Consider the following 17,005-nt stretch of genomic DNA (forward strand, 5'->3'; position numbering starts at 1 on the left):
AGACAAGAGAATTATATGATAGTTACAGCTATCAAAGTGAAAGAATGTGTTTTTCTTTTCAAATAAATAGGTATAAAGTATTATTTCAAAAATATATACCTTCTCAATTGATGATTTTCATCAGGAGAAAGTTACCCTGGATTGCAGATAGAAGATAATTGAGCCGTTTATTTTGAAAGTGACCTAACTCCGTTTTTTAATTTTTTGCCGGTTACCATGGTTACATGTACAACTTCATGGTATTCATCAGTGAAGCACTTCAGATTGCTTATATTCAGAGAAAATACGATATATTTTTTACACATAAGTTTTCCTAATTAATTGAATAACTGAGCCGTGTAGTTTGAAAGTGGCCCAACTCCATTTATAGTTACATCAAGATATTTACTATTGATAATGTCGGAAAGCAGTGATGAAGGTAATTTCAATTAATTAGTATTTACAAGTTTACCTCATCTTTGGGACAATTGCGTTAGTTCCCTAACCTGTACGTTTAATTAATATAAAACTTAAAATTTAATATTGAATTATAGAAATTATTTCACCCATGAGGAAGAACAGAATAAGACCACTTAGTTCAGATAGTGAAGAAGAAATAGTAATTGATAATTAAAAAAAAAATCGAATAAGAAAAAGAGTTATAGAACAATATTCGTCGTCAGAGAATGAAGATCCGAATAACAATGAAGAAAAGATTGATGCTCCATATATCCAAAAAGTGCGAAAGATTAAACGGAATTCAGGAAAAAGATATTGCTGTCAAACCGAAAATATTGTTCATGAAAAAATTTTCGAAAACAAAGATTGTGGTTGTCGGAATGCTTGCACAAAAGTGTCGGAAGGGCAATAATTTTATTCTAAATGAAATGAGACAGGAAGATTGTTAGTTTTATATTTAAAATGTCACTAGAGACATCTATTGATTTAAGGCTGAACAATCATGTCAAGTAACTTAACTCTATGGTCTGAATGACAGATGTGTGTATTCGATGTAGGCTCAACAAAAGGAGTCAGTCTTTTAGCTGACGCTCGAGAGTTCATGTCGTTTCAATAAACTTTCTAGAATATCCACTATTTTTCTTAACAGGTTATGGGCCCAGGACGAAAGTTTTAGTAGTTTATTTGAGAAACGCGAATTACATCGAGTGCTAAAATGGCCACGAGTTTTTTAACGTGTGTCCCAAAACTGATGGGTCGTGAGAACTATGCAGATTGGGCTTTCGCTCTGCAAAACGTGTTCGTTCTAGAAGGACTCACGGAGTGCATCAGTGGTACGCAAACAGACAATGTGTTAATCGGTAAGGCTAAAGCCAAAATGATTCTTACATTAGACGCTTCGCTTTACATCCATGTGAAAGATTGTGATTCGGCTAAAGAAGTGTGGGACAAACTCAGAAACTTGTACGAGGACAGTGGTTTCGCGCGAAAAATTGGTTTGCTCAGAAAATTAATCTCGTTACGTTTGGACAATTGTGAATCAATGGAACATTATGTGAATCAAGTGATAGACACATCCCAGAAGTTGGATAGATCCGGTTTCAAACTCAGTCAAGAATTGATCGGAAGCTTGATGCTTGCCGGTTTAACGGAAAGATTTGAACCCATGGTGATCGCCATTGAACATTCTGGAATAGACGTTACTGCAGATTCCATTAAGTCCAGGTTGTTGGATATGCACCTAGGTGGCGCTGGTATTGCAGAAAACACTACAGCTGGAGCATTCGCCAACAAAGCTTTCAACAAAGGTAACAGAGGTGGCAGCACCAACAAGAAAAACAAAAACAAAAGTGAGGTTACTTGTTATAAATGCAAGAAAACAGGTCACTTTATGAACAAATGTCCAGAAAACAAAAAGAAGGAAGATTCGAGCAGTGCTTTTAATACAGTTTTTATCAGTGGAGTATTTAACAAAACGGATTGGTATGTTGATTCAGGATGCAGCATGCATATTACTTCCAGAAAGGACTGGCTGAAGAACATACAGCGAAATCCAGAATTGAAAGAAATTACTGTGGCTAACGATAATAAACTAGCTGTAGATTGCTCAGGTGACATTGAAATAGAAACTGTAGTTGATAAAAAACAGAATCCTATTACAATTCGTGACGTTGTGTATGTTCCTGGTATGATGACAAATTTGCTGTCTGTGAGTCAGCTCATCAGAGGAGGAAATACTGTCAAATTTCACCAAAAAGGATGTGATATTTACAACGTGAAAAAGCAATTAGTAGCTACAGCATGTCTAGTAAACAATGTGTATAAGTTAAATTATACTGAAACTAAGTCGACTATGCTAGTAAATATGGTTGTTTCCTTAGAAACATGGCACCGAAGATTTGGTCACTTAAATTACAAGGATCTTAACTTAATGAGAAATGGTCTTGTGAATGGTCTAGATTGCAAAGAAAATTCAAAGAAAAACGAAGTTTGCGAAGTCTGTTGCGAGGGAAAACAATCAAGATATCCATTTAACCATCCGGGAAGCAGAGCAACTTCAGTATTGGAATTGGTTCATGGAGATCTATGTGGACCAATGGAAGTAACATCCCTAGGAGGTTCAAGATATTTTTTCATCTTGGAAGATGATTATACAAAAATGGTCTTTGTATATTTCCTCAAAAGCAAAGATGAGGCCTTCGACAGATTTGTGGAATTCAAAACGTATGTAGAAAATCAGAAGAATTCTAAAATAAAATGTTTCAGGAGCGATCAAGGAACTGAATTTGATTCTAATAAATTCAAAGCATTTTATAAGAAACATGGAATATTACATCAGCAAACAAACGCATATTCACCTCAACAGAATGGAACTTCAGAACGAATGAATCGAACCATTGTTGAGAAGGCTCGTTGCTTATTGTTTGATGCAAATATGAAGAAACTCTTTTGGGCAGAAGCTGTGGCAAGTGCAGTGTACTTAAGAAATCGTTCTGCTGTTTCAGGGATTGATAAAACGCCATATGAAATGTGGTTTAACCAGAAACCTGATGTCACAAGAATAAGAATATTTGGAAGTAAAGCAATGGCCATGATTCCCAAAGAGAAAAGACTAAAATGGGACAAGAAATCAAGAAAAATGGTATTGGTTGGCTACAGTGATAACATTAAAGGATACAGATTGTATGATCCTAGCACAAGGAAGGTGATTGTGAGTAGAGATGCAGTTATAGAAGAAACTCCATCAAGATCAATGATATTAATTGAACCGTCACCAGAACCAGTGGGGGCTCAGGTCAGCGAAAAACCAGTTAGCTGAAGAACAATCAGTAGAAGAAGAAGAAGTATCCAATGAAGTGTCATCAGAAATAAGAAAATCAAGTAGGAAGCCAAAACCCAAACTATATGAAGACTATGTCACTTTTGCATGTGCAGGAGTTTGTAATCCAGAAGATCCAGTAACGGTGGAAGAAGTTTTTTCTTCTCCAGATTCTGATCTATGGGAAAAGGCGATGTCCGAGGAAATGCAGTGTTTCGAGACAAATGATGCCTGGGAGCTGGTGGATGATGTTCCAGAGTCTGCAACAATAGTTCCATGCAGGTGGATTTTCAAGAAGAAGACCAGTGAAAGTGGCGGAGTGAAGTATCGTGCGCGGTTAGTGGCGAAAGGGTGCGTACAAAAGTTCGGTATTGACTACAATGATGTATTCTCTCCGGTAGTAAGACATTCTAATTTGCGGTTGTTGTTTTCATTAGCTGTAAGTTTGAACTTGAAAATTGTGCATCTAGATGTTAAGACTGCTTTTTTGAATGGGTCACTTGATCAGCCAATTTATATGAAACAACCAGAAGGTTTTATTGTAGAAGGACAAGAACACAAGTTTTATAAATTGAAAAAGGCTGTTTATGGTCTTAAACAGGCATCTAGAGCCTGGAACCATAAAGTTAATCAAACTCTATCAAAATTAGGCTATAACAGATCGAATCTTGAATATTGTTCATTTATAAAGAAAGATGAAAATTCAGTAAGTTATATTGCATTGTATGTTGATGATTTTTTGGTTTTCTCTAGTAATGAAAGTGAACTTGAGGATTTGAAGATAAAATTAAGTCAAGAATTTGATATCAAAGATTTAGGTGAAGCAAAATTTTTCTTAGGAGTAAGAATAGATAGAAATTACGAAAAAGGCAAAATCTATTTAGATCAAGAACGATATATTGATAAAATATTGTCTAGTTTTGGTATGGAGAATTGTAAAACTGTAAAAACTCCATTAGAAAGCCCTTTGAACTTAGATAAACAACAAAAATCAGATAAAGATTTAAGTAAGTTGCCTTATCAGAAGCTAATAGGGAGTCTTATGTATTTGTCAGTTTTAACCAGGCCTGATATAACATATGCTGTCAATTATTTGAGTCAATTTAATAGTGATTATTCAGAATACCATTGGCAATGTGCAAAAAGGATTTTAAGGTACTTGAAAGGTACAAAACATTTAAAATTAACTTATTCTAAAGATGTAAATTTGAATTTAGAAGGTTATGTAGATTCCGATTGGGGATCTGATAAGTTAGACAGAAAATCATACACAGGCTATGTTTTTAAATGTTCAGATGGTGCAATTTCTTGGAAAAGTTGTAAACAAAAAACTGTGGCATTATCAAGCACCGAGGCTGAATATATGGCCATAAGTGATGCTTCTAAAGAAGCAATTTATTTAAGAAATCTTATGAATGAAATTCATGGTAGCATTAATTGTATAACTTTGTATAATGATAATCAAGGTGCGAACAAATTATGTTACAACCCAGTGTTTCATGAACGTTCTAAACATATAGATCTAAAATACCATTTTATTAGAGATAATATTGAAAGAGAAATTGTTAAAGTTGATTATTTGAGTACAAATGAAATGGTAGCAGATATTTTGACAAAGAGTCTTGGGAATGTCAAGCACTCTTATTTTGTTGAAAATTTAGGATTAAGACATTTTAAATAAGTGGGGGTGTTAGTTTTATATTTAAAATGTCACTAGAGACATCTATTGATTTAAGGCTGAACAATCATGTCAAGTAACTTAACTCTATGGTCTGAATGACAGATGTGTGTATTCGATGTAGGCTCAACAAAAGGAGTCAGTCTTTTAGCTGACGCTCGAGAGTTCATGTCGTTTCAATAAACTTTCTAGAATATCCACTATTTTTCTTAACAAAGATTTTGTATCGACAAAATTATTAGAAGACGCAATTTTTAAAAGAGTAAAAAATTCTGATGGAGAATCAGTACACTGGTTAAGAATATGTTGGATGCGTTTCGTCAGAAATGAACCATATAAAATTTTTATAAGACATCCAAGTATGAAAATGAAAATTTTAAAGTTCTGAATTTATTACCACGTCGGGGTAGACCAAAAAGGTTCGAAAATATTGTATTGGTACCATTGTATAAAAATATTAGGCAAGTTACAACAGCAAAATTTAAGGACATGATTGACCTATTACGATACATACCACCAGAACATCATGATTCTTTCAAATCCCTTTCACACGCACAAAATGTAGATGAATAGTAAGTAAATTGTTTTGAATCGCATAAATTATGTTTCCGAAGTGTTTTCAACATATGCAAAACAAATTCCGTATTCTTTTTTTTTCAATTTGAAACATCTTAAATTATGTTGAATGGACTTGGGCACCATCAAATTTTATAATGAATCTGGCTGTTAATTTTGAAAGTAGCCCAACTCCATTCTTGATAAGAAAACGCACGTTATTTACTTAATAATTGCCACTTTTTTAACAGGAACTGTAAATTTAACATCCTTAGATACGCTTAAGCAGTATGACTCCTTAGTATCTTATACGTATATTTTTAATTCATTGAAACGCAAAACTTTCAATATCTCGAATTGAAGATAAATGGAGTTAGGCCACTTTCAAAATAAGCGGCTCAATTACAAAATGCATGTTCAAGAAAATAGTAATGGAATGAGAAGCTCTTGTATCTGGAACGAATTATCTTATTTCCATGTCACTCAAAACATACATTTTGACATTATGCATGACTTATAATATGAAGGCATTTGTCGTTATGATTTTGATAGAATTCTGAATTTCTTCATAAAAAAAAGTTTTTACTCTTGAAACCCTCAATAGAAGAATAAAATACTTCATCAATTTATCTGTAGATATGGGCAACAAAATTCTCAGAGCAAACATTCTTTACCCTACCAATTCCTCCCTATATTCCTTCAACTCCTCACCAGTTAAACCTTATTGTAAATAATGTAAATTTTCTGAATAATTTTACATAGTAACCCAACTAACAAAATCAGTTTTTTATTTTTCATTTTTCCTGGAAAATAGTTTTTGATATACTAATTATACCGTGTACCATACCATATATTTCAAAAATCAAACAATTGTTGAAAGAATTCATGCATATTCAATACTTTTAAGTAATATAAATTTTAGTGGATACTCTATGTAGGAACTAATACTCAATATTAAGTGAACTAATGTGCTCCCTGGGGCCATACCAATGTTGTACAAAATATGAAATGAACTATTTTTGATGGATTGATTGATTGGGGAGCATCTGACCCGTGATCAGGGGGTCGTAGGTTCGAGTCCTGATCTGGGAGGTACTTTTTTCAGGATTCAATTCCTGTCTGCATGCCGTGTAAACTTTCATTATATTATATTTTCAGACATTAAACTATCATCGCAATCGCATCAACTTTTGGATGAAGATGTAAAAGAGTCGTATTACGGTTCATTGTAAAAAAATCCGAATTGTTTATATTAATAATAATAATAATAATAATAATGACTTTATTTCAAACAAAATTGTAAATTATAATAAACTCAGTATTATCAATAGAAAATCCCAGGGCGGAGTTCAGATGGTCGCAAAGCAAGCTTAGCCACCCCTGCTCTTCCACTCGAACCCTGATAGAAAATATAAACAAAAAAAAATAATTGGCAATACAATTCAAGACAAAATTATCAAAAATACAAATAAAACAAAAAAAAGAAAAAAAAAAGTATTTAGAAGCAGATATTTCAACTCCAAAAATACTATATACTTGTAGAAGTGCCATATATGAAGAAATCACTGATTATTCTGACTGCACTGATCTCTATAAACTGTATCTCTGATCCTAGCTCTGAAGGATGACACAAATAATTTAACAAGCGAACTACCTATATATTTTTTAAAATACTTATAAATTGAGAAACTAAAAGATCTCTCAAATAGAGACAACCTATGAGGAGGGGGGGATATAAGTCCTCTACTGCGCGTGTTTAGATTATGGACGTCAGACCTGAAGGTTATCTTTCGATACAGATACGATGGCTTACGAGACAATAAAATGCGATGGTAGCAAACTAAAGCTCCCACCAAAAATCTGTTACGCATATTCAACCACCTGACATCCACCAATTTGTGGCTAATGCGCTCAAATTTGCGAATTCCGAAAATGAATCTCAAGCAAGAATTTTGAATCCTTTGTATTGAGTTCAAGGTTGCCTGATCCAAACAGGAGAAAAATACCTGTGAGCAATAATTAAAATTTGATAACACCAGGGAGTCACAAACAGTCGTCTTTACCTCAATAGGCAAGGCACTACGGTGAGGATAGATCAACCTCAAGGCGTAGAGAGAACGCCTAATGCAGCTCGCAATATGCAACCTATAACGAAAAGAATTGTCCATTATCAGACCAAGGTTACGAACGCTCTTCACAATAAGAATCTCATCACCCCCAATGAAAAAATGAACATCCCGACTCAACCTATCACACGCAGACTGATTCCCGAAAAGTATGGCACAAGATTTGCTAGGGTTAACCAAAAGATTGTGTTGCTCTGATATCTCTTGGATGGTCGCAAGATCATGATTTATTCTTCGAACCCCTTCATCAACATCGCCAGCATCAAAACTGAGGTAAAGTTGAGCATCATCAGCATAAAAATGGGCGTTACAGAATTTAAGGAACTTCCAAAACATGAAAGTATAAATGATAAAAAGCAGGGGACCCAGTAAGGACCCCTGAGGTACACCCACAAATATAGGCAAAGGACCAGATAGTAAACCATCGATTTTTACACGCTGGGATCTATTAAAAAGATAGCTTTTAAGAAGTAAAACTGAGCTATCAGAGAATCCCACAAAAGGAATTACAGCAATGAGCAAATCGTGCGAGATCATATCAAATGCTTTAGTGTAATCTAATAAGACCAGCGCTGTAACTAGACCCCTATCCGAATTATAAATAAAATATCGTCACTTATCTTGAGAAGAGCAGTGGTACAACTATAACCGCTACGAAAACCCGATTGGAACTCAGGAAGCACTTCAAACTTATTTAGATGTTCAATCATCTGGTGATACAGGACCTTCTCGAATATTTTAGAGACAGCAGGCAATATGCTGATTGGTCGCAAGTCACTGAGCTGCTCCACATTACGTTTCTTTGGAATCGGCAAGACTATAGAATTTTTCCACGCCGAGGGATAATATCCACTTAGGATGCAGCAGTTCATTATATTGACTAGATACTTCAGGATGGCGGGAGCACACAATTTCAGCAGAGAGATGCTCAGGTCATCAGAACCAACAGCATTCGACTTAATTTCGTGCAAATATTCATTGATCAATGCCTCATCAACCAATGAAAACGTTGATTTCTCCTCAAATTCGCAAAAAGTGTTAGAAGAGTAATAACTGAGAAACTCGTCAGATGACCTATGTTGATTTAGAGGAATGGAACGAGCAAAAAAGTTATTGAGCTCATCGGGATCGGCAAAATCGTGAGGAATCGTAGGTCGTTGCTTACTACCTATATTCATATATTTCAGTTGCTTCCACAAGTCTTTCTTACTGTGAGTTCGAAATAACGAAGAAAAATATTCTTTTTTAGAATTACGGATTTTAAGAGTAGTCAAGTTGCGTAGTTCTTTATATTATATTGACAATAGGACAAAAAAACAATATTGCAAAAAGATCATTTTGAATCAGGAAAGCTCAAGACCAAAACCAACGAGCAAATGAGCCGAGAAAAAAATGTGCTGTTAAACCTGCAGTTAAAGCAAAAACATCAGAAGAAACCTCGGACGAAACAATCGATGCGATGCACTGTGCTCCAAATATCGCAGAAGAAACTATTAGTTCATGAAAAATATTGAGTAAAGGTAAGTACTCGAATGAATTTGAATGTATTTCTGTTTCGATCATCATTCATTACTACATATCTTTACTCGGGAGGGAAATACAGTCTATTAATCAAATTTTTGTGAATCCTTCACTTATTATCAAGGTTTAACATGTTTCAGCGTAGTGCCATTATCAAAAATCGTCAAAAACCAACCGGTGTGAGCTGAATTCTGAAGAATCAAATCCTGCCAAGAGGATGAGAGTTGGTAAGTTAATGTGAAAATTGTTAAATTCAGTTAAATTAAAAAAATATACAAATTTTAGAACCAAGTACAAGTGGAGCTAGCTGGAAGTAAAGAAGTCAGAAGGGAACGTCTGCAAACTAGTATCTCCACGTTTTTCAGAACCACCAAAACCCGCTCCAATCTCCGAATGCAAAGAACTAGATACTCAGCTAGTTAAAATGATAGTTAAGTGCTAATACCTATTTCAATAGTGAAAGATCCGGAATTAGTCAAGTTGACGCATATAGCTATACATGGTTATAAAGTACCTTGTAGGAAAACCTTGAGTCAAGGTTTGATGCAACACACAGGATCATACCAGGAGGTAAATTCAAGAAGACTTGAATTCTGTGGAGTATGTTAGTCTAACTACGGATTGTTGGACGTCAATAAATAATGAAAATTTCACTGTAATAGAAGTCCATTATTCATAAGAAGATGATCACTTAGATTGAGATTTCATTTGATTGATTGTTTTTCATTCAACGAAAAACACACAGCTGATAACTTGACAACTATATTACGAACGAAGTTCGAAGGATTTGAAATTTCAAATAAAATTGTCTGTATTTTAGGTGACAATGCCGCAAGTATTCTTGCAGCGACAAGAAAAGGCAACTGGAAATCCAAAGGATGTTTTGCACATGAAGCGTCAAGGGGAAGAACGTGCTAAGTCCACTTTTTCGTGAAATATAGAAAATGGTGGGGATGTTTAGATAAAATGGAGGCCAATCGATGTGAAATACAAAAAGGGAAAGAACGTGGTAATTTCACGAGATATGAGGCAAAATGCCTCCGCTATGTTAGGAAAGAACGTGCTAAGTACAGCGGTTTCGGGAAAGAACGTACCACGTTCTTTCCCTATGCACATTGTGCATAGTAGAGAGCGGCAGTCTAACAGTTTTAGTAGCAGTATTTGCAGTTTGTACTTCACAAGAGAGTGTTCAATTATATCTGTACCACTGAAAATGAGTTCTGATGATGAAATGTCGGTACCATCAGGCCGATCAACTAAAAAAGAAAAATTTTCGGTCGTCTATCAGAAGTGAATAAGAAGATAAGAGTGCAAAGCCATGAACTGGGAAACGACTGTAAGTGTTTAAGATTGCAATGTTTCAAACGAATTTCGGAACCAGTTTCGTACCAAACTTATAGAGATATTTTCAATACTCGATTCAACATTGCATTCGGATACCCTCGCACGGATACGTGCTCCACCTGTGACGAATACACAAGTACCATCAAAAGTATCCACAGCAAAATGAATAATGCCTCTGAGACGGAAAAAACTCAACTCAATGCCACTTTATACCAATTGTCTGTTCAAAACAAACTTCATTTGAAAAAAGCAGACACATTTTATGACAGAAAACGAACTGCGAGGAAGAAAAGTCGAAAAGAGAAAACCCATGTATGCATCTGCATGGATTTTCAAAAAAATCTTCCACTCCCGAATATAAGCACTAACGAGGTTTATTACAAAAGGCAGCTCTCATTTTATTCTTTCAATATACACCGCCTATCGGACGGTGATGCAGTTTTCTATGTATACTGCCCCCATAAGTTAAAAGGCCCTAACTCCCAAATTTGTTTTAGTGCTTTTTTTTGCAGTTTTCAATTCTTTGTGGAAAAATACACCTTTTTATGACATTAAAAGGCCCTAAATCCAATTCAGAGGTTAGTTATTGTGTATTTTATTTTGGCCCTAACTCCAGTTTGCTGTTGTTTTTGATATAAGATGGCCCTATGTAGCAATTAATAAGTAAGAACACCCTAAATACATGTGGATTTGTACTTAGGGCCTTTATTCATCAAGTAAGCCGGACCAACCCAAAGAGTCAAGGATCTGGGGCCTTTTGTCTTAGCACAGGAGAGTGGAGTTAGGGCATTCTTCTATCATACCAGTCAATGTGACTGACCAGCTGTTTTGCTACTACACCAACAACTCCAGTTTTGTTTACGTTTTAAACTGCAATTTATTCAGCAGTGTACTGCAAGCAACAGTAAATTACATTGCTTCACTGTGAATATTGTAGGTTGTGTATGCTTTTAGAGAGGAAGTTTCTAATTATTATTACAATTAGCGAAGTAATTATAATACAGTATTGTGGTTTTACTCTGTTACAAGAAGATATTTCTTTTGCTTGTTTTGAAAAAGCACTTCAGGTGATACTCCACTTACTTATTTTTTGTTGATTTTAGACCTAGAACTGCAAAATGGCTTAACCTCAAAACAACAAACTTTGTGTTAGTAACACTGTTCTATTCAAAACTACAAAACTATTTAGCCTATAATAACACACTTTGTAATGATACACTGTATTTTCCTATGTAAGTATTGGTATAAAATAATTTATAATTTATTACACAAAATAGTATTATAAAATTATAAAATATGTGTTATAAAGTGCTGCACATGTAATGAGTATTACAAAAACTCATTATGGTAGTTAACCGTTAACAAAACTTTTGACAGTAGTGTGTTATTTTTAGGTTCGATGTATAAAACAAACATGTCAAAGAAGAGTTCATCAAGGGAATTGCTTATATTATCAATGCTTCTATAAAAGGAACAAACATAACCCAACACAATGGCGGAAGAGAAGACGGATTGTTCGTAAATGGCGTGCAGCAATCAAAATTGAACATTGTTGAATCAAGCACACCTCTCTGTTCGAAAAACTACACTAATGAAGAAAGGGATAGTACTTCAACACTACAAGTCCTTCCTCTAAACAATCAAGATCTGGAAAATACCTTTAATGATGTAGGCCTACAACAAAAAGAAGTAGAATACCATGCTATTAGTGAAGACGGGTTGTTTTTTGATAACGGTAGACAGCAATCAGTGCTGGCTCTTTTTGAATCAACTGATACTCTAGTTACAAATAATAAAAACATAATCGATGAAAGTAGCCCTGCAATGACTTTTACAACACTTGAGAATGTTGTTCCTTCAAACTTGGAAGGTCTACCTGAAAACACATTGTTGGATGAGCAATCTGAAGTTGAAAATACACTACAAATGGAGTTTTTTATTGATGACGCTGAAAATTCCCAGGGGGTAATTGAGCTGGCTGAACCTGCACCTTTTGAAGAGCTGGCTCACACTGAACATGACCCGCCATTGAATGGAACTGAAAACGCAAACAGTGGGACAAATCCAAACAACATTGTAAATGAAATAGAAGAAGACGGAGGAGAAGATCTTGGTGTCACAAAAAGAGGAACTAAAAGAGTAAGGAAGAAAAAAAGCACCAATCCAACCGAACGAGCACAAAAACAAATTAAAAAGTTAAAAGACGATCATTCCACACGTGATCCCTGTGATAACAAGTGCCGATACAAATGCAGCACAAAGTTTTCTGAAGACTGGCGAAACCAATGTAACACCGAATTCTGGAACAAAAACTTTTCCGAAAGACGGAACTTTATTGTATTATGTGCCACAAAACTTCCAGTAAAAAGGCGACGTTCTGATTCTGAAAAAAAACAAAATTCTTTTCGTTATTTTTTGAATGACACAGAAAGCGAACGAATAAGAGTGTGCAAAACGTTCTTTCTTACAACGCTTGGGTTTTCCAAAGAAAATAACTCCGTTGTTTACGACTCTTTGACAACCATTGACAAAAGTATAATGACTGGAATGGCGTCATGTTCAACTGACAAAAGAGGAAAACACCCTAACCGTATAAAAATTGATAGAAACATTATCTCTACGCATATTGAAAGCTATAACCCAAGTGTAGCTCATTACCGAAGGGAGCACGCACCAAATCGCCGTTACCTCCCAAGTGATGTGACGATTCAAAGAATGTACAATGATTTTGTAAAAAGTGAGACATCTTGCGATTGTTCTTATGATCTTTACAGGAAGGTTATTAACGAGTTAAATATATCGTTCACTAAGCTGGGCCACGAAGAATGTGGCATGTGCTACAAGTTCAAGGAACATGACAGCAACCATAACCAAGAAAATTTGTCACCAGACTGTGAGACTTGTATCTATTGGAAAAGCCATATTGAGCGGGCAGAAAAGTCCAGACATTTATATAAAGAACATGCAAATCTCCAGTCTTCTGCTGAAGATAGCTTGTTTTTTTGTGCTGATCTACAAAAAGTTATTATGCTCCCTAGGATGGACACTTTTAAGGAAGTAATTTTCACCAGACGAATGGTGGCTTTCAATGAAAGCTTTATACCTGTCGGCATAAAATCAAAGCATAGGCCTCTAGCAGTATTATGGCACGAGGCAGTAAGTGGAAGGAAAAAGGAAGATATCATAAATGCATTCTTCTCCTTCTTTTGCCATTTTAGAGATGTCAATCACATTTGTATTTGGCTCGACAATTGTTCTAGTCAGAATAAAAATTGGACTCTTTTTACCTTTTTTGTGTACCTTCTGAACTATTGCATCGACATTTCAATTAACAAAGTTGACATTTTTTACTTTGAACCAGGCCATACTTTTATGGCAGCCGACTCGTTCCACCACCAAGTTGAGCTAAGTATGAAACATAGTGGAAAAGTGTGCGATTTCCAAGACTTTGTTAACTGTGTAAAAAAAGCAAATGCGGGAAAAGTTGATGTTAAAGAAATTAGTGGTGATGATCTGTTTGCTTGGAAGGACTTCACATCGAAACAAAAGCTGAAAACACGTGGTGATAGTATGCCCTACCTCAAGGATATTGTTAAATTAACAGCTGAACGGGGCAGAACATCGCTCATGTACTCAACAAACTATGACCAACCAGCCTCCGAAGAGTTAAACTTCTTACAAGCTAAGTGTGTGAAAAAATTTCCAATGCCTGATAGAATAAACAAAGTGCGAGGTTTCAACAAAGGTAAAAAGAAAGACATTGTAGAGAAGCTTTGCCCACTCATGCCTGCTAACCGCCGGGGGTTTTGGTTAAGTCTTCCAGAGTGTAGCGTTCAATTTCATTGCAGCACAAAATACTTCGTATAGTAATTTGGGTTGCCTACTGGTTTCGAGTTCGACGAATTTAAATTATCTCGGGGAATGTTTATCGGGTTTTTTTTTCCATATGTGCCAGATACGGTAATTTCCTTCAAGAAAGAATTCACTTTCGTACTCCGAAATTGGGAAAGTAGATATTTCGATTTATTCTGTGGAAATCCAAGAGTTTTGGGATGAAAATATTTTCCTGATTTCTTTCAATATTGTATTGCAAGTTGGTTATTTGATGAAGCAATATAATACCCAAATTTGGGGATCATTGGAGTGTATTGAAAGAGTATCTTTCTCCATTAGGCCACACAACATCAAAGTGAGTTTTTTTTCATACATTCGCTAATAGTTTATATCTTCATCTAGAACGATTAATATCGTACATCCCATTGTTCTAGGGCCTTTTTTTTCCCGACTTTTTCTCCTCGAGTTTACGTTTGGAATATAACGTAAAATATAAGAGTGCGGTCGACAGAGAATTCAATTTACCTAAGATCCAAGAACATTAAGGATACTGAACGAGCGCTGCAGATTTTTTGTTTATGTTCAATTTTTGTCTTCACGAGTTTGGACTCACAGGATTGAGAATTGGTGACGTAGTTTTAATAATAGTTTCAATCCTGCTGTTCATCAAACTGGTATGTACAGATAATTTCGATTTCGATTGCTGGTACCAATCAAGAATACCTTGTGACATAGGAACTTTTCTAGTGAAGTTGATTTTGGAGTTTTGACATTAATAAGTGAATATCTGAATATCTGAACCTATAGAGTAAATACACATATAAATGATCATTACCTATTGTTCAAATACAAAATTTGTCAACTGATATTGATCAAGTGAGGTGCACCTTCAATATTTTTTTGTGAAAGCTTTAATATTATTACGTTACTACTTAATGTTAGGCTCAAGATTTTGTTGGAAATTTCGCTAGAATTGTGCTCGAATTCGACGTTACATATTAAATTCTTTTCATATTCCCCAGGTTCTTCTCAATTCCTTTTAATTTTTTTTTTATTACTTGTCACAATATACTTTTTCACCTTTGAAATATTCTGTATTTACGTATTTAGCCGATGTGATATAGTTTTTCATTTTAGAAGAGTCACTTTATTCAAAATACGTTGGCGCCCTTTATAAAATCATTGTGAACCCACGCCGTCTACACTGACAGCTGACCGAGGAAAAACCCAAGTGAAACTCTTCTGTGTATTGGTTTTCTTTATTAATTTTTTTTGAGCAAGAGTGACGCCACAAGAGTCAGACCAGCCAGACTTACTACTGTCAAATGGCGAATAAAAAACACTTTAAAAACAAGTTGTTGAGTATATTTTATTATAAGCCAATGAAAAAAAAATAATCAAGTGTAACAGTGAGTTATAATGAAGGCCTAATACTAAATGTAAAGTGTAAGTTTTAAGCCAATTCGTTGTGTTATTTTGTATTATTTTGTATAAGCTAAAGAATAAAAAGTAAAGTGTAAGAGTAAAAAATAAAAATAAAGTGTACGTTCTTAAGCAAAGTGTTGAGTTACATTATTGACTACAGAAAAAAACAAGTTTATTATTGCAAAGTATTAATATTTATAACAGATGAATATGATGATGAAAAGCCCTAACTCCTCTGCAGGGAGTTAGGGCCTTTTCATTAGCATCCAGAAAGCTCACAACTTTAACTTAAAAAGCCCTATCTCCTTTTTTCCTGAAAAAGAAATCATTTAATAAAAAAATCAAACGAATACAATATTTTATATATTTAAACAACTACTTGTACACATCTAAAGCATTCATAAGTATTAAAACTTTGATGCAGATGTAAAAAACAGTTATCCTGCTCTCCTGTAAAATTTTGTTTTTGGGAGATAGGGCGTTCTCATCTATGGGGACAGTATACACTGAAGTCGATGCACACAAGGGGTCGAATGAAGTAGTGTCGTTTTTGGAGCACTACATCATGACAAATTTAGATCATAATGTGAAAACATTAGAAATCTTCTGTGATTCCTGTGGTGGACAAAACAAAAATTATACATTGTTCAGATACGTGCATTACTTAGTCCACACAAAGCTTCGCTTCGAATCAATTAAGGTTACATTTCCTATAAAAGGCCATTCGTACCTTGAGTGCGACAAAAATATGGCGCTTATAAACACAAAAGCTAATGCTGAAATTCCAGCTGACTGGATGGAAATTATTGAGTCGGCCAGTTGTAAACCTTCTCCATTCAAAGTAATACCAGTGGACAATTCTATTACTCGTGATTGGACTGCCTTTTTTGAAAAATCATATTTAAGAAAATGCCCATTTCCATCACGCCCTATTAGAGAACTCGAAATAAGAAAATCTCATCCAAGAATGATCTTTCATCGAGATACATTCAATGGTCCTTGGTGTTCAACAGTAGTGACTCCTGCCCAACGAAAAACCATTAGGGGCCCCCCACTGCAACCTGGAGAATTGAACACAAAAATAGACCTACCGGATAAAATGTTTTTTCGCACTTGGCACGTTCTTCCCCTTGGCGCTTCACATTCATTGAACTTATTATTATTATTTAATATAATAAGAGTTGAGGTAACAGTACCTATAAACTCAATACATGAAATGTTTGAAAGTAAATTAAAAAAAGAAAAAACAAAATTCAAAGAGAAGAG

At 35.0% G+C, this 17,005-nt stretch overlaps 1 protein-coding gene and 1 long non-coding RNA gene across 2 annotated transcripts in view; one reads left to right on the forward strand and one right to left on the reverse strand.

Moving 5' to 3' along the window:
- LOC123321296 (zinc finger protein with KRAB and SCAN domains 2-like) overlaps positions 1 to 17,005 on the reverse strand; it is a 194,166-nt gene that overhangs the window by 109,914 nt on the left and 67,247 nt on the right. The window lies entirely within an intron of this gene.
- LOC123321312 lies at positions 14,338 to 15,331 on the forward strand. The gene is made up of 2 exons (XR_006538847.1): positions 14,338 to 14,669; positions 14,749 to 15,331. It is a non-coding gene; the product is annotated as an uncharacterized LOC123321312 (long non-coding RNA).

This window comes from Coccinella septempunctata, chromosome X (genome assembly GCF_907165205.1).
Source record: "Coccinella septempunctata chromosome X, icCocSept1.1, whole genome shotgun sequence".
NCBI classification, from domain to species: Eukaryota; Metazoa; Arthropoda; class Insecta; order Coleoptera; family Coccinellidae; genus Coccinella; species Coccinella septempunctata.